The sequence below is a fragment of the Ceratosolen solmsi genome, unplaced genomic scaffold, assembly GCF_000503995.2.
Source record: "Ceratosolen solmsi marchali unplaced genomic scaffold, CerSol_1.0 scaffold35, whole genome shotgun sequence".
NCBI lineage: Eukaryota > Metazoa > Arthropoda > Insecta > Hymenoptera > Agaonidae > Ceratosolen > Ceratosolen solmsi.
In genome coordinates, this window is record NW_011948423.1 from 393,187 (window position 1) to 415,048 (window position 21,862).

General features: G+C 29.8%; 1 protein-coding gene across 1 annotated transcript in view; it reads left to right on the forward strand.

The window, feature by feature from the left end:
* Positions 1-21,862, forward strand: part of Dh44 (corticotropin-releasing diuretic hormone 44) — an 80,029-nt gene that overhangs the window by 26,798 nt on the left and 31,369 nt on the right. The window lies entirely within an intron of this gene.

Genomic DNA, 21,862 nt, shown 5'->3' on the forward strand with positions numbered 1-21,862 from the left:
GAAGATCGAGCACGAGTGCTTCGTGGATTTGTCGCCCGACATAATCGCATTGCCATGCAGGTGAGGACGCGGACGACGACAGGTGGGTTCTCTCGGCCCCGCTTCAAGCCGGCTCGCGTACTCCCCCATCCCTCCCCCCGCCCCTCCGAACCGCCGCAAGACCGACCAAAAGCGAGGCCCGAAAGACTCCGGGCGCATCGACATAACGGCGCTCTCTCGCCTAACTTGATTCAATTGGATGCGTGCGCGGCTTTTATTACGAAGCTGGCTGGGCGCGCGATGACGCGACCGCGATTTGGATAAGCCAGAGCGGGCGCGGCCCGGCATTCTCTCCCCTTCTTCGCCATCTTATTTGGACGATCAAAGGGGAAGTATAATCGAGGGGGGGAAATAAGTGCGTGGCACATTCCTAGGCGTCAGCCAAAGGAGCGAGTAGGTGGTGAAACGTCGTCGCGGGAGCTCGCGACCGACGTCCTATCGACACGAAATGCACATTTTATTAGCCTTTCTGCCATGTGGATTCCTATTGTTGGATTTATGTCTTTGACCGTTGTCGCTAAGAGTGACAGGCTTACAGGACTTTTTATTTTCTTTCCCTCCGCTAGCTTTCTGAAGAATTTAGAAAATGCGAGTCGCGAGGCTTTGCATTCGTTTAGTGCTTAGGGTCTTGCACTCTTAGAGATAAGTAGGCAATTGTTCGAGATCGGCTATTTTTCATTTATTATTCCAGTACTGGGTCATTGTGTAAATAATCTATAACATGGCTATCGGCACCAGTGAGTGCTTTCGTTATTATAATAATTTTTGTTCTTGTTATTATTATTGTTTTGTTAGAATTTTTTTTTTCTCTCTCTCTCTCTCTCCTTTTTTTTCTTTTTTTTTGTAACGCTACCGTAGGGCTCAGCGTGTTATTCGAAAAAGTAACCTTTATTCACAGGCTCGTATAAATCAATCGATAATTTATAACGGGAAGTACGTGGAAGTTCGATAATAAAACGATGCTGAATGGGAGCAACCGAGCACATGGATTTTCCCAATAGGAAACCGGATTTGGGATAATCTATATTCTACAATTTATGTATTTTGTATTAAAGTCAATGCGCGGCTACACGTGGATTAGGCTAACAATTTTAATTCCAATGGTTTGAATTATTTAAATAAAAATATCTGGTTTTCGGAGTTAGTCTCAGAGTGAATTTTGTTTCGAATTTTGTTTTAAAATACCTTGTGCTTCAATGGCAAATAGTTATACACTGATTTCATCTGCAATATAAATTATAAGCCAGTTTTGTTAAATCGTTGAATGAAGTTTCTGTTTTGTAATTTATACTTTATAAAATTACAAAAAAACTTAAATTATTCGTATTATTCTGAAAGTTAAGTAGCCTAGAAAGTTAATAAGTTATATCCACTTAAAACCACAATTTCTTACTACGTGACTTTATAAAAATAATATGTATGGGAAAATAATATTCGGATTCTGGTGATATTTATAAAATTTTTTTTATAAGATATTTTATCATAATTTTGTATAATGAAATATACATAAAACTTCTAATAATAACAATTGTCTGAAACAAATTTTAATCTAAGTATAAATCATTTAAAGAACAGTATTGTAATATTAACAGTAAATTTAGTAAAAAATGTTTTATTTCATAATACAATATCTTTTGTCATTTGTCGTTTCGTTGGTAAAAAAAAGGCCAGTAGTCATAGAATAAAGGTTTTGTATTAATTTGATTGTTATGATGAGCTGTAACAATCGTTGAATTGTTGGTAATACAATTATTAACTTGAAATTAAATGAAATCCAATGATTTTTAATTGTTTTTATAAAAATATAGATCGATTTGTTATATTATATTAATTAATTGCTACTTTCTTCGAAAATTTTGTATTACTTTAGAATTTCTGATTGCGAAAAAAAATTATCAATTTTACTACTTCAAAAGTTCTTAAAATAATACGTGATGTGCAATCTGCAAACAATAATGCTTTCTTAAATAATGTTTTCGTATGAAATTACAGTCCAATGTTTAAAACTGACATTACTTTTCATACTCAAAAACTGTTTGGAAAAATTAAGAAAATAGAACGTACTCAATTAAAATTTATATTGCATATTTTATTTCCTCAAAATATATCGAGAAGCTATTAGAAATAATATACGTTTACATATTTTCGTTTTGTTTCCTCATTTTAATAGCAATAGTCGAATTTCAAATCTTCTTGCTCCTTTTGAAGATTGTATATCGCATACCCAGGATCCTTTCAAACGCTAATTAGAAGGTTCGTATATCTGCAATAGAACAATGAACTACGCGATATAAATCTGAAAAACAGCATATAATTCTGAATGTTTGGGATAATTAATTTAGGTTTATTATTAATTACAATTGATTGAAATGTACTGATTTATTTTACGCGCCTTACTGGATACAGCAGAATAATAATAGTAAAATACGAAAAATAATCTTAAATATAAAAGTAGTTAAACATGTTATTTGTTCCATTACATGTTAAATATAGTTCAAACTTTTTAACGTTTGAGGCTTGCAATTACTGTCAAATGCACAAACAGATGATAAATTTAATGAGAATATTAAATTGCGGTTATATTGATAATTTTCGATACACGATTATGTGCTTATCAAATTGTGTTATAAGCAGAAGGGATCCGCCAGACATCGTTAAATCTGTTTCTTATATATATATATATATATATATATATATATATACAAGTTATCTTTCTATTGTTCGTAAAATGCAAGAATCTTTTGATTCGGTACATTGTCTTGATAAATTGAAAATAAAACAACTGATTTCGACAGTCTCTTTAAAGCATGAGAAATCCTGAGCATTCTGGATTGATGGAGCAGAATGAGTTAAGATGTTGCGATATACGTTGAAAAATAAAAATCAGGTCAATAATCAATTTCACGTAAGGGTTAACATCATTCATGTAGAATACATATCGACGTCCGAAAGTGTACATGATCCATTTGACTGCTAGTTGAAAAATAAGTTGAGAGTGAGAGAGAGAGAGAGAGAGAGAAAGAGAGAGAGAGAGAAAGAGAGAGAGAGAGATAAAACGGAGGAAGAAATGAGACTCTCTTGATATTCATCGTAATAATTGGTGTCGTGCGAGACAAAAGTTTTATGTTATAGCTTACGTAATAGGCGGGACACAGCCCACGTGGAGGAGCTGCGGCGCGAATCAAGAGGTGAATTTCGAAAGACAGTAATTAATCGAGCTCAGACCCAACGACTCTATCTCGTCGGATCCTACAAAGGCATGGGGGAGGTAGAGATAAAAAAGGGGGAACATGAGGTTGAGGATGGGTATTGGAGAGGGAAGGAGTTGGTAGGAGGGAAAGGGGAGACGTATGGTGGGGGTCTATCGCGTAATTTGCGATAATCCTTAAAATAAAGTGTACGTTAAAAGTTCGGCGAGACAAGCCTAAAGTGTTCCGTGTATGCGCTTGCATGCAAATGTTCCTCCGAGATAGTGAAATACTTTCAATGCAATGGTTTCGGTGACTTTTGCTCAACAATTCATTGGACGTAGAGTTTTGCTGGAAAGCTACTTAAATGTGTCTGCATTAAAGAAGCGAGAGAGAGAGAGAGAGAGAGAGAGAGAGAGAGTGAGAGAGAGTGAGAGAGAGTGAGAGAGAGTGAGAGAGAGAGAGAGACAGACAGAGAGTAAGATAATAAGATAAGAAAACGGGAATATTTATATATTAGGATTGATTATGGAAATGTACCATATATATAGGCTCACAAGTGCAATATAATTGATTCGATTTTTTAAGAACATTCACGATATTCCGAATATTAATAAGCGCGAGTAAAGTTCGCACAGTCGAGCGAAATTCTCGTGTCACATAAAAGTGTCTGTATATTTCAAAAGGAGGGATACAGGATTAGCGTCGTTTCATAGGATATTTATTCGCCATTGAGAGCGTTTTTTCAAGTTTATTCGTAAAGCGTTTACATCTTCTTAGGCAGAAAATTGTGTAATAAATATAGGAAGGAGCAAGGGACTATTTAAAATGAAATATCACCGTAGTATTATAAACTTTAAACACAATCTAGCCTATGATTAAGAGCGCCTCGATAATCATTTGAATTTGGATTATAGTTATTCTAACGTAACGATTACATTGTAAAAACGATTTCGGGCACAATCGTGTAATTTACACTCACCATTAGGAAAATGTCGAATTAACGAAAGCACGAAAATCAATGCTTCGTTGCTAGAATGGCCGCTGCCGAGAAAGCGAAGCTGTTGACCTCAGATTTCGTCTCCGCGCAGTAAAAGTATCCAAGACCCATTCTCAAGCGAATAATAGGGAGTATGAATTAAATGCATATAAACGTCTGTAATATCCATCGTGCTCGGCTTTTCTTTCATTTTCGGTGCATAATAAGCCCAACGGTGAAACTCGCACGCTTCACTTTTATAAGCCATAGCCGCACCGAAGATTATAGCGCAGTCGAACAAAAGCAAAATGGCACGCGTCTCTGATAGGGTCAAGGCGCATTATATCGCAAGGGACGGGCTTCGGGTTTTTGTTTTTTTTTTTGCTTTTTTGTTTTGTTCTTTTGTTTTGTTTCGTTTTTTCTTTTCTTACTACCGACGTGAGCGCGACGCGCCGAGGGACAGCGAAGCCGCAAGGCCGAGGAGAAGGCAAATCGTGGCGCAACTTTCTCGCAGCTTCGTTCAGATTTCTTTGGGATAAATGGAGCTCTCGCGCACGGAAGAGGGAGCCTTAATGAACCTTGGAAAGAGGTGCGCGAAATCGCTCAGGGCGCACGTGCGTGAGGGCCTCTGCATTCATGCGGCGAGGAAAGCTACCGACTCCGGCGCCATTTGCTCTCTTTATTTATCGCTCTTTCGCAGAGTTTCGATGAGTCTGGGCAACGGATTATCTTAGAGCCAGAAAATAGACTTCCTGGGTATACGTTTCCACCGGAGATCTGTTCTTCTAGCTCGTATGGATGTCAAATTCGATGCATCCGTACTTTCTACACCGTAATACCAATGTGTCCGTGTATTGTAATAATATTATTGCACAGATGCATAGTTGTAGCACAGGTTCTAATGGGAATAGACGTGTGCATCTTCGTGGCTTATTAAATCAAAAGCCATTTTCAGCCTCGGGGGGTCGTTAGTAGTAGTTTGGTGGAATTTAACATCCGTTAATGGATTAAAGAGTCTGGATCGATGCTCGCTAGCGGACTTTGTTCTCTTGGATTTATTTACAGCGACAATGCTTATTTACCTTCACAGCGAGCTCTTACATTATAAAAATTTCCGCTACTTTATAATCGCGTAAGGAGGTAAATTTGATAATAATTTTAAGTGTTTTTCTAAGGAAAGTTACGATTGTCGTCAGCAAGTTGCATGAATTTTAAGTATTTCCTTCGTCTAAAAATGCCACAGTATGCATCAAAAGTTAAAAATAAATTAATATTGGTGTGGGCTAATATCAGTCAGTTGCTAGTTTATATGAATATCACTGAATACATTCGATTCAATAACGCCATGCATAAATTTCTTTCCTAGCTTAAGTTAATTTTTTATTTACGGTAAACGAATCACTCTCATTTATATTCTTCCATATAATTCTCACTGGTATTAAGTATATTGAAAGATTTAAATAACTGTTTGATTCTATATGCATGCGTTAATTATAATATTCTATTTTATTAGAGAGACGCAGAGCAATTATTTACTTGTTGTTTTTTTTTACAATTCAGCATATTGTATTAATATATATGTCATGAAGTATAATAAACTAGAATTCTTTTTTTGAATGAAGTGAGTAAAAAATAACGTTGTATCCCATATGTTAGTCAATTCTGTTTAAACTTAAAACGCATTTTTGACGGGCATGGATCAGTTTTAATAAACGATTGTCGTTTTAATTTTTCAAAATACTTCACACCAAAAAAAAACATGGAGTATTTGTTTTCCGTAGCAATAGAATGACGTCTTTTATCAGTGCCGGAAGAGGGAGAAAAAAAGGTTTATGAAAAGGGAAGTTAGTTTTAACTCCATCAGTAGAGTTGCCGATGGCGACGGTGATGATGGGTTGCCTCGAGCACATTTGCTTTTACTTTTGCTTATTACTCTTATATAAAATTTTATACGCAAGTATCCACGTACGAACAAGTGCGTGCTCACACACACACACACACACACACACACACACACACACACACAATAACCCGCACACGAATACACATTGGCCTAAACGAATGGATGAGAGAAAGAAAATTACAATTTTTATTTATATTTTTTTAAATCTTGTTAATGATAGTAAAAACGAGGCAAGTGTAGCAGGAATAATTACGAAACTGTTTATTCAAAACAAATAATAATGAGTGAAACAACAAAATAAAATAAAATAATCTTAATTTAATTTACTTCGAAAGTTTCATGATAAAAATCTTTAAGTCAGAGCAGGATGAAGATTATGAAACGAGAGGGAAATTTAATAAACTAAAGTAGTTACCAATAATTCCGGATATTTCATTATATTATAATTATTATATATTATATTATATTACATTACATTATTTTGCTCAAATATATATGTTGGATGAAATCCTGGTTTGATGTAGAATATATATGCATATATATAGCTGCTATCTAAAGAATAGTAATTACATTTGTAAGTAAAAGAAACCAAGACAAATGAAAAAGGAAAGATTAAAGAAATCGAAAATAAAGATAGAAGGTCAATTTTATAACGAATTTGAAACTGATAGGAATAATAAATTGCCGAATAAATAACAAAGAACAATATTGTGTTAAAAAATTAAATTGACAATTATGCTACCGAATATTTGCAGAATAAAACGTATATAAAGTAAATTTATGAATATATAATATAATACATGCGAACAAAATTGTAATATACAACACAACTCTCACTTTAAGGATCGATAAGTGAGCAATTAAAAGTGATAATTTTTTAATTTAAGGAGGAAAATATAGAAAAAAGATCTCGGACAAAAAGAGCGCCTTGGCCTTTTTAATCTTCGCACATTCATTCGTGCACGTAAATTCGGAAACTATATATGCTACAATTGAAAAGGGAAAGGAAATAAATGTGTAGTGTATACCCGAGGGAAAAAAATGGCAGACGAATGTCGTCGCTGAATCGAAGCGAAGGATTTTATTAAAAGCGATATAAATAAAAATTATCATTTAAAGTTAATTAATTGGATAATTAATGATTTCTTTTCCTGACGATTCCTCAAGCGATATAGAATTTATGATAGTAGTAAAATTAACTACAATGGGATTGCACGAATAAGGCAGTGAACTTATACTTGGTATTTTTGGTATTGTCAATAGTGTGTGTACATGAATTTATTAATTTGCTCGTGATTTCATTGCCGTTTATTATTTGATACTTTGCCTAAAGTGAATATAATGTCACTCGTGAAATAGAAAGGTTTTCATATAATAATTAATTCTTAATTTACAGCTGATAAGCATATTGAATTTTTAATGTACGAATATGTTTCAATTTGATTCTACGGGTAATATTTACCGATGTAGAATACTCCTTTAAAATTATATTTGATAATTAATTTCGAGTCATCGAGTGTCATTGAAAAGTCTGTTAAAAATGTGCAAGAGTTATTTGATCATCTCATCAATACAATAGGCAATATATATTTATAGCTGTACTTAATCTTAATAGAAAATCGACGAGACGTTGTAGTTATTAAAAAAAAAAAAAAAAACATTAACTCATTTAATTGGCATATTCAGGAATTTTGAGGATTTTTAGCTACAGTTCATAACGATCGCAGCTTAATGAAAATATCGTCCATATTTAATGAACGAATAAACGAAGATGACAGGCCTTTCCACATGTGAATTTCAAAAAATGAATTTTCAGAAATGAGTATTCCTTGCATTAAAATGTAACGTTAAATTATACGCGACAAAGTATACATGCTGTGCGTATTCTGCGTACGTTTCGTTTTCCCTCGAAAGTTTCGTCTATGCAATGCGCGCAATGTCTGCAACATACGGCTTGTTTGCTGCCGATATATATTATACGAGTTGGTCCCCCCTGAATTGACAAAAAGAAGTGTTGCGACGGCCTTAACAAGGGAGAATCGGTGTCAAGTCCGGACACCTTTGTCCGCTCCTCTCGCCCAACTGCCTGCAAAACAGAGAAAGTCATCGATCCGAAATGCTTGCAATTTTCGTCGGATGCAATTCAATGGCCGATTCTCCCTGCACACTCGATCATGCCATTTAAATTAATGATCCCACCAGCTACGGACAATGCAATATTACATTTCATAGCTATTCGTTTGTTTATCTATAATGCATCTCATCGTCTCGTGTGCGATTGTGTGCGAGCATTGGTTGACTATATAAATTAATTATGTTTGTTACCGGTCTTATTGTGCTACTTTATACAAGGACGCCCGTAGTTTGCCGTGCTCAAGAGAAGCATCGGACGCAATTACAATCGTTCGCGAGCAAATATAATAATATAATTATTTTTGTACAACCTTACTGCCGGCAAATGGCCCATATTGCCACAGTCGCCCCTATCCTTCGATTTATTCGCTTATACATCTCAAATGCATAATTGCGTTAACTAATCCGGTAACTACAATTTACGATGGCTGGCTTAAAAATGTCGTGATTTAACTGCGATCGTATTTTCTTAACTGAATATGATTATGTATGTTGATGATTATTATTAGCTCGTCCATTTAGGAATTCGTACTGTGAGTGATCATTACACCCGGGATACAAAATCGAATGGAGCAAGATTTCATTGCTTTGAATTTTTTTTTCTAACTTTTTACTCCTTTCATTTCCATTTTGCGTTGTTTTCTTTGCTTTCTTGTTATCTCCTGTTAAACCGTACTAGATAATCATAAGGATATTTAATATAAGCAAATGTCATTTGTTAAACACAATCGAAGTCGGTCTTTGACGAATAGACGATCGAAGCCCACAGTCTCAATGAGGAGACAAAAAAAAAAAAAAACATTGTCAAGAGAAGAAGCAGAAATAGATTGAGGCCTGAGAAAGACCCGTAACTTTTTCAGTACAATGGAAGTGTAAAAGATGCTCGCAAAATAGGCTAATAAAATCGCTCGAGCATAACTCGATGATTAACTGTTAAAGTAAAAAACCTCTAGGCTGATTACCTTACGGGAAAATCCGCCGACGCATTTTGTTTTTCAATAACCGAAACACACGTCGACCGAGCGTCGTCGTATTCCATCGAGGTGGAAGAGATGGAGGGACAGAGAGTGAGCGAGAGCGCGCGAGTGAGAGGACGCCGATTCTCGTGCGTCGACTCTACAACGCGGCGCGTTGTTGCAATAAATCAAGCGGAGGCAGTCGACTCGGAGACTCGAGCGGCGAATCGAGGCCCCAACAACACAATTGCGAATCGATGGACGACGATGGATATGCGGGCGGGCCATTTTTGCCTGCAATCGAGGCTTTTCATATCTTTACGTAACCTCCGGCTCGTCCTTTTCTTCTTCTGCTTTATCGTCATTTGCTTACCGATCGGACTCGGACGTTTGGAAGTATATAAATCATGGAGGATGAATATCGTTGTTGTCGTGGCTGCCGGCAATTGGCCAGCGAATGCCAAGTGTCCTGTTAATTTTTAATTTACCGTGCAAGTGACGAGCGCTGACTAATTCGAGAATCCGGTCTTTATGTTTTATGCAAAAATTGACAAAGAGCCTCTTTAAGTCCACTGTGTGTTGTTGTCGAGTCGTTTGAATTTCGATAATGTCAACTGAATGGTTTTTTTTTTGTTTCTTTTGTTTTATTGCTTCCAAATATATTCGCCTGAAAGTTGAGTATAGTTTGACTTTCCTAATGGGCTAACTACTTTTAATTAACAAAGCTACATTTGCGTACGGATTGTTCGCGACTTCGAAATAACGTACGCGTTTATGGGAAGCAATAATATTTTGGAGGTATAGATGCTTTAAAAACGCTTTTAAAATTCTTTCGGTGCAGATTACATTGGGACGACGGTCAAGTCTGAGTTACATACCCTCGGTAATAACATTATACTACCACCACTAAAATTCTCTCTCATTTGCATCAGAAATTATTTGTAAAAGCAAAATTAAAAACAAAATTCAACGTAATCCCAAACTTAATTAAGTATTAACATATATATATATGTATATATATATATATATATATATATATATATATATATATATATGTATTATCTTATTTCTAAGAGAATACGAAGAATATTCCATTCGACTTCCCGCCGATTAAACCTTGCAATTCACGAAATCTCTTGACTTTCAATGAGCGACCAAACGTATGCTTTCCAACAAAAAATTCACGCATCAAACACATTCTAAGGCGATAAAAGCCTTTTTCCTTATTTTCAACAATGACGCATAAGCTTCTTCTAAGGGGACCGCGTGGGCGAATCTACCATGAGCGAGCGAGAGAGAGAGAGAGGCGACAATTTATATATCGTAAGAATCTCGTAAAGACGAAAAATTCGTTATAAACGGCTCCTCGTACGTCCAGCGAGCCACTGTATCCTGTTACAAAAGCACTCGGCTCCCGGCGAGCAATAAAACACTTCTGACTCGGAAGCCACGCCAGTCGAAGAGCCGCCGAAGAGAGGCAATCGGATCCGTCGGCGTTCGTCCCGGGCGCCCAAGATAGCGCTCAAATACGATATCCTCGCGTCCCTCCCTCCGTACACGCTCCCGCTCCCGCCCCACCATCACCCTGTTTGCTCAAGGAGGACACAGGTCGGCCATCACCTGGTGCCTCAATGCCGGCACGTGCCTCCACGGCTAACGGCTGCCGCGCGCTTGCGATTTTGGAGACCCGCGGCACCGGCGCTCGGACCACGTACGCTATCACGACCAGGATGTGCGCCGACTGCACTCGAGCCGTTAGCCGGAAGTGCGCGACTCCCCCTAGGCCGCCGCGGTCAGGTTCAACGATCCTCGCATGGCTGCAGGCCGACGGCACCGACGCGACGATCGCCCTTTTTGGCGATGGCAGACGCTCGTGAGCTGTAAGTGGTAAAAGGGCAAGCGTGGTGAGCCCTGGCGAGCGTTGATGTCGAACATCTTGGGGTGCTGAATGGCACGAGTTGGTTGACAACGTCGGCTCTTAGAAGGAGGAGATTACGACCGTTCGGTTTGTCACACCACCTTTATATTACTTATGACTTTTGATTGCTTAATGAAGAAAAGGGTATGAAGAAGTAAAATAAATAAAAACAAAAGAAAAATAAAAAAAACCAAAAATGAAAAATACAAACGGGTTACTCGTACGTATTAAATTTTGAATAACTGAATTATGTAAAGCACCTTGTTGCGCTTAGAATTATCCTTTTACATTTACATATCTCTATAGGACTCAATCTAGCATTCTAAAGTATATGATTCACAATATATTTTTAGTTCAAGTCACGTCTACACAAATGGAGCTTTATTTTTATAAACCCTAATTTCTATTTATGAATTCAGTTACTAAATGCAACATGAAAAGAATTACAGTTATTCCGTCATTAATCTCGATTTGAATTAAATAATATTTTCAGATTGGCAATTGCGTAGAGTTAAATATATATTTTTTTTTCCATTTTTTTTAAAATAATTTTATTAAATTATTATTACAATGTAGAAAATAGAGAAAAAATTTGTACAAATTTTTATAATTATTATAATCATTAGAATTTATTTGATGATAAATAAAGTCACTACAATTTTATAGATCCAATATTGAAATTATTAACCTTTCTGTCTTACTCACACTCCATAATACATCTCCATATGATTCAATCATTGATTTTTTACATATTTATTTTCATTTTGTTTACTTAGATATGCTCTCTCATTATGTACACTTAATTGTTTTATGCCGTGGCCTTTCTCTGCTATTAGCATCTGCATTAAATCACCATTTCATCATTATTACACATATAATTCATTCATTATTTTAAATTCTTTAATTCTGGAAATCCCATTTTTCCTGCATATCATTTTCAGCAATATACCTTAACGATACACCCTAAGATCTTATTAAATTATACACACATGCATAATACATAAATAAAATGTTTTTATTTTGAAAAAATATATATTACAAATGTTGAAAAAATGAAAAACAAACGGTAAATGAATATTGTAAACATCATAACAAATAAAGATTATTATTGAAATTCTATTTTTAACAATTTTTTAGAAAGCTTAGTTTCAAAATTATAAGACAAATTATCAAAAGAATGATGTAAGCATACACTTAGTGCTTTTAGTATAATGGGCATTTAGCAGTTCAGTGATGGTTATATTACTTGTTAAAAACAGGTTTTGCTTGCATAAGGTAATCTAATTATACGATTTAAGATTTAATGCAGAATACGTTTTTGAACCTACTGGAAATAGTGAAATTTTTAATACGATTCACAATTTCAATTATCAAATTGTGTTTGTACAATAGAATTTTAATTTTACAATGAAGAATATTACAGTGATAAATGAGCATTCATAAATAGATAAATAAATCATGAGATTCATAAATACTATCTTCATGCAATGAAAACGTAGAAACATTAAAATTTTTCTAATGTAATCGAAAATTTCATTTTGTATTATTAAAATTTAGACTTTAATATTTGCAAACTCTGAAGTACTGCCAAAGTTATGCATTCTTAACAAGTATATAAATTTTTGTATTTCATAGGTTACAAATGAATTGTACTTTATACTAAGCCAATGATAATTTAATGAAGTATGTTTTTATTGTCTAATTTCCACTTCACCTTTTGGTATAATATTATCATACATTTTAAAGTGTATAATCAAGTAATTATTTAAATACTCGATTTAATTGCTACGATAATGCTCGTAATATTCTCAAACGGTATTATTATCTGATATATTGTCTTTTCGTGATTATCAAATGAATTTATGATTATGCAAATAATAATAGGATAGTTCGTAAAAATGAGACTTTCATTAATTAAGTGAGACAAAATTATAAGTAATTCAGTGATTTACGAGAATATTTTCTGGTCTCGTAACGAACGGTTGTCGGTACACGAATATACATACATTTTTCTCGATTTAAAATAATGATAAACAACAGAGAGTTACATCTTTTATTAGATGAATATTTATCGATGATTGCGTTTGTGTCTCCAACGCATTTACCTTATTTGCAAAGGATTGTAATTTTTGTAAGCAAACAATGGATATTTCAATGGGTATTACATAGGATGAACTACCACTTATCCAGGCTGTTAAGATTCACTGCAAAAATATGTTCTCGTAGGTTTAATAATGACTTATTATGCATTTTTGCAATTTCATTGAAAATTTTGAAATAAAGAAAGGGTTTTAACGATATCAGCAACTACAGCGAGTCCATACAATTATCATAAACTTTTTTTAATAATTCAAAATCTATTGAGGTATAGTAGATACGAACTTTTAGCGAATTATTTACATAATTTAAACGATATTCTTACTTTACGATATTCTTACTTATCTTACACGTAATAAATTATGTACGTAAATTTTGTATATAATGAGATCGCATTGATTTAAATCACCAATTTATTTATAAATATGCATTAATATTTCATTTTATCATAATAATTATTTGTAGTTAATAATGTAAAATGTAAGAGTTATTTTGTACTTCAAATATTTTAATTAATTAAAATATTCCAGGTGAAATTACTAACTAAAGGCTACTGTAATGAATTTTGCCGTATTGAAATTTTTGTATATCCAATGCTTAAGAAATGTAAAATACTGTATAGTAAGATTTTTAATCGGTATATTTTTTTTTATTTTACAATGTATTCTGAAAATAATCTCAGTAGAGTAATTTATTATGCAGAGAATATATCATTTTATATAGAATTCGTATTTTTATCATTTAAATAATAAATGTTTAGTAGTTAATATACCCCGGTTTAATTTAGATATAAAAACCAACTGATCGATAATACGACTTAAGATAGATGAAATAAGCTGTATTTTACATGGCCATGAAAGTTTAGTTACACCGTCGATAAAATCAAATTTACTTCGGACTTCTTGTACAACTTCCTTCGGTGATCCACGAGGTAAAACATGCCTTACCGATCGTTGGACGCGAAAGAAAATTTCCAGCGTACCTTTACTTCTAAAAACTTACATGGTATTCCATGTGAGCGTACATAAGAAATTAATTCTTTTTCCCGCTCAATGTTTGTAATTCACATTTCATATATCTTTTACATGAAAATTTATTGCTATTCATTAATTTATCCGTGCTTTATTATTCTTAAATATTAAAAAAATGCGTCTATTATAGTTTATCATTTTATTTAGTGCAAATTCTAAAAATATTTCACTAAATTACGTAAATAAAATAAACATATAATAGTATAAAATTATACTATAAAAAAATTTAAATGATTAACAAAAATTTGTTTTTCATATTTTTATAACTTAAATCAACTATCTCAATTAATTAATTGAAAGTTGAATGTTTACGTTTAATTTCAATAATTATTTTTATATACTATAACAATGTATTGAAAACAATTCAATTTATATTCCTAGTCATTTTTCATATAATTTTAAAATACACTTCATTTATCCTATTATAAGTAGAGGCAATATAAAAAATAAAGTAATAACTTCAATTTAAAGTATGCAATTATCGATGACGTTATCTTTCATGTTATATTTTAAAATTTTCATTCGTGCACATATGCAGCACAGTATTTCCACGGATACTAAATTCATATAATGATTATATATTTCGTATATTTCTCTAAAAATTCAAATCCGATTGTAATTTAATCTCTTATTTATGTTCATTTCGAATTAATACGCATTCTTATGGATCTTAGCTTAAAATTGATAAATATTTTATCAATAAGAATCTGTTCTTTAATTTTTAAAGCAATCAAGATTGGTAAAATAATTATTTGTAAAATAACTAAGAATTTTTAATTCTTTCATTTTTGATATCAGCTTTTATTAGTTTTAAATATAAATAAATAAACTTTTACACGCATTAAAAATATTTCATTCACTGCATTTATATAAATTTTAATTTACAACTTTTGGCAGATCTTATATTTTTCCGGTTTTATTATTTAAATTCTAAGAGCAATTTTTTCTACTCAATATAGCTAAAAATTACTAATCTGCGTCATTTACTTACTCTGATAATCTTATTTAAAATATGATGGTCAGTTAAAGTATGCCTCTATAAGTTTTTTGTATTATTTAGTTTCATTGTACATTTTTGTTCGATATATTTGCAATAGGATACTGTGAGATTATTCAAAAAATTTTTATTATATTTTAAAAGATTTCATTGTTCGTATATCGACTATATTAAATTATCTACTATAATATTAACTATAAATTTTGTTTTCAAATATTTATTAGTAACAAGTTTCAAAATTTTTGAATAGTTTATTAACAAAATAAGAATATACGCTTATTCTTAAAAAATAATTTGTTCATAGTTCAAATTACTTTAATTACTGTTCATTATATAACTCGAAGAAATCAAAATTATGAACAAAAAAAAATGGAAATTGCATTATCTGCTATATTATTGTTAATTTATTTATATCACTCCGATTATTAAGTGTATAATAACTTTAATAAATGTAAAAATGAATTTCTTTAGAATAAATATTTTATATATTTATATAAATATAAATATAAATAAATTAATATCTGTTTGTTTAATATTAAAACTTAAATATTAAATACATGGAACCATTAAATTTCATATAATTTATTATTTTGTTTATAGGTAATGAAACAAAAAACATTTTTTTTTATTTTAAATGTGCTTATAAAATTGTATCTTTAGAAGATATTATATTTTTTTTGCTTAAAAATTTTATATTCTAACTAATAACATATCTTTTGTATTATTATATTGGAAGTAATTATGATGATGATATATGGACATATTTTTTTATGTTATGCTGTTAATAATTTTATATATTTTCATGCATATATGAAATTTTTTTTACTCTCATTATGATATTGAACGTATTTATCCTTTTAGTTATTTTTTGCAAAATGTAATTTTAAATAATGTGGTATAATTATATAATTGAATAATAGTATTTTTAAGATATATGTACTATAAACAAATTCAGTACTGAAAAGGAGCATTAAAATTTTCTAAATTAATTTTTGTAGAATTTATGTACGTGTTACGAACAAATTAATGTTACAGTATAAGGAAAGAAAAATTAGAATATTTGTTAAATTCGATAATAAAATGATTATTTTTTATGACAGAAAAAAAATTATTAAAATTGACTAATAAAGATGATAGTTTATTTAAAGTATCAGGATATTTAGATCGAGTAAAACAAAATAAAAAGTTTTAACGTTCATTTAATAGAACCGAAAATAGTTACTTTGCATGCATTATCTTAATTATTTTTTTACTTATAACAGTTTCATAATATAATTTATAATAGTTTTTACTTAAAACATTTTAACAATAATTGTTATTGAATGCAACGATTTAATTTGTATAATTTACAGCTTTAAGGTTAATTTTATATTTATTTATGTATAATGAAGTGTCTGTGTCGCAAACAATTCTAAAAACCTTTTTGAATTATGTACGTTTAAATTTTCGTATAAAAATAAATATTTCAATCTAAAATTAAGCAAATATTTAATGAATTTATTATACATAGTTGGAATAAAAATTACTCTTTGAATAATTATTTCTCTCAAACAATTTTATTAGCTATTATTAGAAAATATTTTCGAGAAATTTCGAATATTTTAAGTTTATAATAATTTAAAAATTCAACATTATTGATAATAAGTTTATTACTGAAAATTCTCATACTTGTTTTTAAATGTCATAGTTTAAATAATAAAATTAATAATACTAATTATTAAGAATACTAAGAAATATTAAGAATATTATGATTTAAGTGTTTCCACATTATTGCATTAGCTTGATTCTAATTTTTATTTATTTTTAAGACACTCGATCTCTTAATATTTGTATAGGCACAGTTATTTTATCAAATACATTATGCTACTTGCTACTGTGTATAAAAGAAATTAATGTGGTAGAACAATACCCTATCAGAATATAATAAAAGTGATTGTGATAACATAAACAGATTATAAATCTCCAATGAAATTTTATCTTCGAATAATAAAACTATGGAACTCGCGTATACAACGTAAATTTCCGACCATTCGTTCTCGGCAATGGAATTATGAGTGAAAAGGCAAAAGCTTTACGTTATAGTAAAAGCTGCGTTTCACTTTACCAACATACCCAGAGTCTCCTATCAATATTTTATTTATTTATATATTTATTGTCTCTATTATAGAACAATCTACGACCTCATCAATTAATATAGTTGATGCACTCCATAATTATTCATTCGTAATGAAACATCAACGAAGATCTTAAAAGTTAATTTTCGTTATATACTAATTTTCTAGCCATTTAGTATTTAAAATGGAAAAAGTTAAACTAAATATAAATATTTAAACTGTGACAGCTAATTACAAATTTCTGTTACAAATATGAAGTAATTATTATGACAAATATTAATTTAAAAGTTCTTAAAATAAATGAGTGATGTGCATGATAAATTTAATATTTATTTTAGGAAACTTACATTAAAATTTTTAAATTTACCTTGTTTTACAAAATTTTCATTCTTAACTATTCCATTATTGGACCTTTAATAAGATTTTAAATAATTTGCCAAAAGTACAAGTAATCATGAAGTACAATTTCTCCTCTACGCATGTTAAAAGTTCCTAAATTATAAATTAGGATATTTATATGTAATTATTAAGAAGTAAATCTTTTATTCATATAATATATTCTAATAATGAGAATTAGTGAAATTTGTTAGTACATTCATTTCATACGTTTATACATACATATTATTATATAGTTGGTTTCAAGTTTGAAAAAGAATTACAATTTAAGATTAAAATTTACTGACTTAAAATAGAAGAGAAATATGAAAAAACTAAAAGTTGCAATTCAGAAAATTAGAGCAATCAATCATCAATATACTAAATTGAGCAAATAATTTTATAATAAATGTAATTTATATATCGTAAATGTCAATGTAAGTATGAATATTCATTAATATTAAGAGGAGAGCATTCAGTTTCATGTAATATTTGGTAAAAGAACAACATACAATAAATTAAATTTTTGTATATGTTATTAATTATGTTATTAATATTAAAGAAAATTATATATTAATATAATTATGTAAATCATTAGGTCTTTTTAAAACAATTACTTTATAGTTATAGTGAAATCATTAAATGAATCGAAAAATGACCAATTGTATTTCAATATTTGCTTTATGATTATATTTTGTATTTTTCACATTTATGTTCTACAAAAGGTTTTCGATATTGATGAACATTTATTTTTTTCTCTTAGTGAGAATTTCACGGATTATTGAGACAAATTCGATCTTCTTTCGTTATCGACCAACTCTGCTTATTTTCTGATGTTTACGTTGTCATTTTTCAACCTTTTTCTAATTTTAGGTGTAACGATTGAAATCTTGTTTCAAAACTTAATGCTTAAAGTAATCGAGTGACAAAAGAATTGATAGTAAAACAATTTTATAAGATGTGCAAATCTCTTAATTGCTTTACTTTTTGTCTATGCAAACTTGAACTGTTGAAGTGTAATTTATGTAAGATTTGATAAAGAATAATCTGTCAATTTTACAAATTGACATAAAATTATTTAATTAATAATCTAAGATCAGTAGTGATAAGAGATTAAAATATATGTAAGACAAGCCGTATATCAATAAGATATTTAAAACGATTTATAACCTTTCATAATTTAATCACTCTTCATAATTCGAAAGTTTCATCTTTTGATTCCTATTTGAGTATATATAATCCATCTCCTCCAAGTCTATGTATTAATTTTAGATATTAAATTTTTAGTTTTACGGCCGTGTTTGATTATCTTTTATATTATAATATTAAATTATTTTGTTAATTTACATATTGAACTATTTATATCTTATATATTTTCTTATTTTATTTTTTATAAATAATTAATAGTATTGTTTTAATCCATTTGCGATTCGTTAAATATAGTATTAGTAACATATGTTTAATTGATACGGAGATTGAAAATTATGTTTAATTTCAAATGTAGGTAAGTTGAACGACAATAGATTTTGAATAATTTATTAATATACAGCGTTATTAAACGTTAATTTTCTAATAAAAGTATTGCCTGGATATAAATTATATTTATAAATATTTAATCATATTTGTACATATATTTTGTTTACAAAAAGTAAAAATTAAATGAAAAATTACCATAAATATATTATCATGTAAATGGTTTCGGAAATTAGTATTTGTGAAAGTAAGCTCTATATTTTTCGAAATTAACAACATCAAAATATACATATGCACTAAAATACATATAAGCTAAATATATTAAATATCTCCATTAAACTATGAAATTTAATGTTTTTACATATACTTGAGATTCTTTTAATAATTTTGTTACATTGTAAATTTGTTACATTTGATTAAATTAATAATTTAATTGTTATATTATTTTCAGATGTAGAATTAATGTCAAATAATTTAATACATCTCTATTAAAGTATATCAATTGCGAATGTACAGTATAAATATATAAAATATACTTGCATATTTGAAATAACGAGTTTTTTTTAATGTATTGCGTAATTAATATTTTCACTTTTATTATATGATAATTTGTATCATTAATGAAATATTGCACTTTCTTTATGTATGTGTAAGTTTGTATAAGTTTATTTAATACTAAAAATTAAGAATTTTTTTATTACTATATATTTGATCCATATATTCTATTAAGTTTCAATTTAATTTAAAGATTAGTTTGGAAAAAAATTATAGTATTTTGACAATGATTGTCGAAACTAATTATTGATAATAAAATGACCATTAGTACTGAGAAATTAGAACTTCTTAAAATTAAAGATAATTATAATTAAATGTATGTTAATATGTGCTACAAATATAGCGGAGTTTCATTTTTATAAAACAATAATCGTTATAATTTAATTTTTTTAATGAATTTACAATTTTATCTTGTAGGAAATTCAAATTACAATTTACCAGTTATTATGTAAATTCGATTTAAAAATGTAACTATATTATTAATATTAGATTTTAACAAATTTATATATAACAATTTTTATAATATTTTTTCCTGTGTCAGACAAAAAAATAACAATGAATGAAACTAAAATATTTGCATTTCTCAATATACGGAATATTTTGTGCAACTATATTATTATTTTTGTAAATCTGTTTTTAGTTCGAATAATAATAGTTAGTCGGTCAAATTTTTGCTGATAATAAAATGTGGCAAAATGGATGATTGTATGATAAGAATAAATATGTATCAATGTAAATACAAATAATTACGGATGAAGATATTCAATTAATTTTTTTAATAATAATTTGAAATAAAATATTCAATTTTATCCAGTAAATATGAAGAAATTTAGAATTTATGAATAATAAAGTTTTATCCCAAAATGTTGATAATTCTTGATATATACTTTTATCGATTAAATTCTATATGCAAATTATGTATTAATAGCATTTACCCATAATTTTTTTTCAATTTAATTTTTTTTTAATTTTATACATTATCATTGTTTATAGTATATTTACAAACTGTATATGTAGAAGAATTTCAATAGTAATTTTATTTGCGAAGCAATTTCAATGATACATAGAAGAATAGTAACTGAGTATAATATCGTGGAAATGTTTAAAAGAGAGCGAAATAAGATAGATAGGTAGATATATATATATATATATATATATATATATATATATATATATTTATAGAGAGAGAGAGAGAGAGAGAGAGAGAGATTGAAAGGAAATGGAAAATAATTTTATTTCATGTGTGCAACGTAATATTCACACGGTAGTACAATTGAGTAAATCGGGTATTTATGGGATCAATCACGAAAGCCAGAAATATGTATAAAGTCGATTAAAACGGTTTAGAAATTGGAAAAAAGTAGTTTCTTTCTCTATCCAACGGTTTATGTAGACGAAGTATGTTAACGGGAATCAAACATTAATATTGTAATTTTTCTAATGACAATTTACTTTTAATTAGCACAGAACTTTACAATACACAATTGGTCTTTACTCATCCAACATTCATGGAATTTAACATTATTTCATATGTACACACACACGCGCACACACCGATGAACGCACACACGCGCTCTCATAAGCCCAAAGACATTTGTAATTACAGTTATCATATAATACAGAGATTCATTAAATTGTAAAAAGCAATTTTTAAACTTATTTTAGAACTGATTAATAATTACAAATGTACATTATAAGTTTCTTCACATTGAAAATTATGTACAAGGTAATTTATTATATTTATTTAAAAGTTTGAAATTAATATTTTCTATTTAATTTCTATTTAAAGTTTTGAAATTACATTAGTCAGCGATAAAAATGATCTAATAATACTAAAGAAATTACGAAAATAAAGTACAATACAAATTAATTAAATTTAATTTAAAAAAAAAGGAAAACCTATTGCTTACTTTTAAAAACAAGCAGCTTTCATCTGACTTTACCACATTACACTCATTCGCTTACATATGTTTATAAAATTTTTTCATAAGACTTGAGCTTCGACGGCTCCCTACCCCTCTGTCGCAAGCTCGTCAAGGAAGCAATTCAATATAACAATAAGTGGACAATATATTTATTGGCGTAAACTTTAAATCGTAAACTT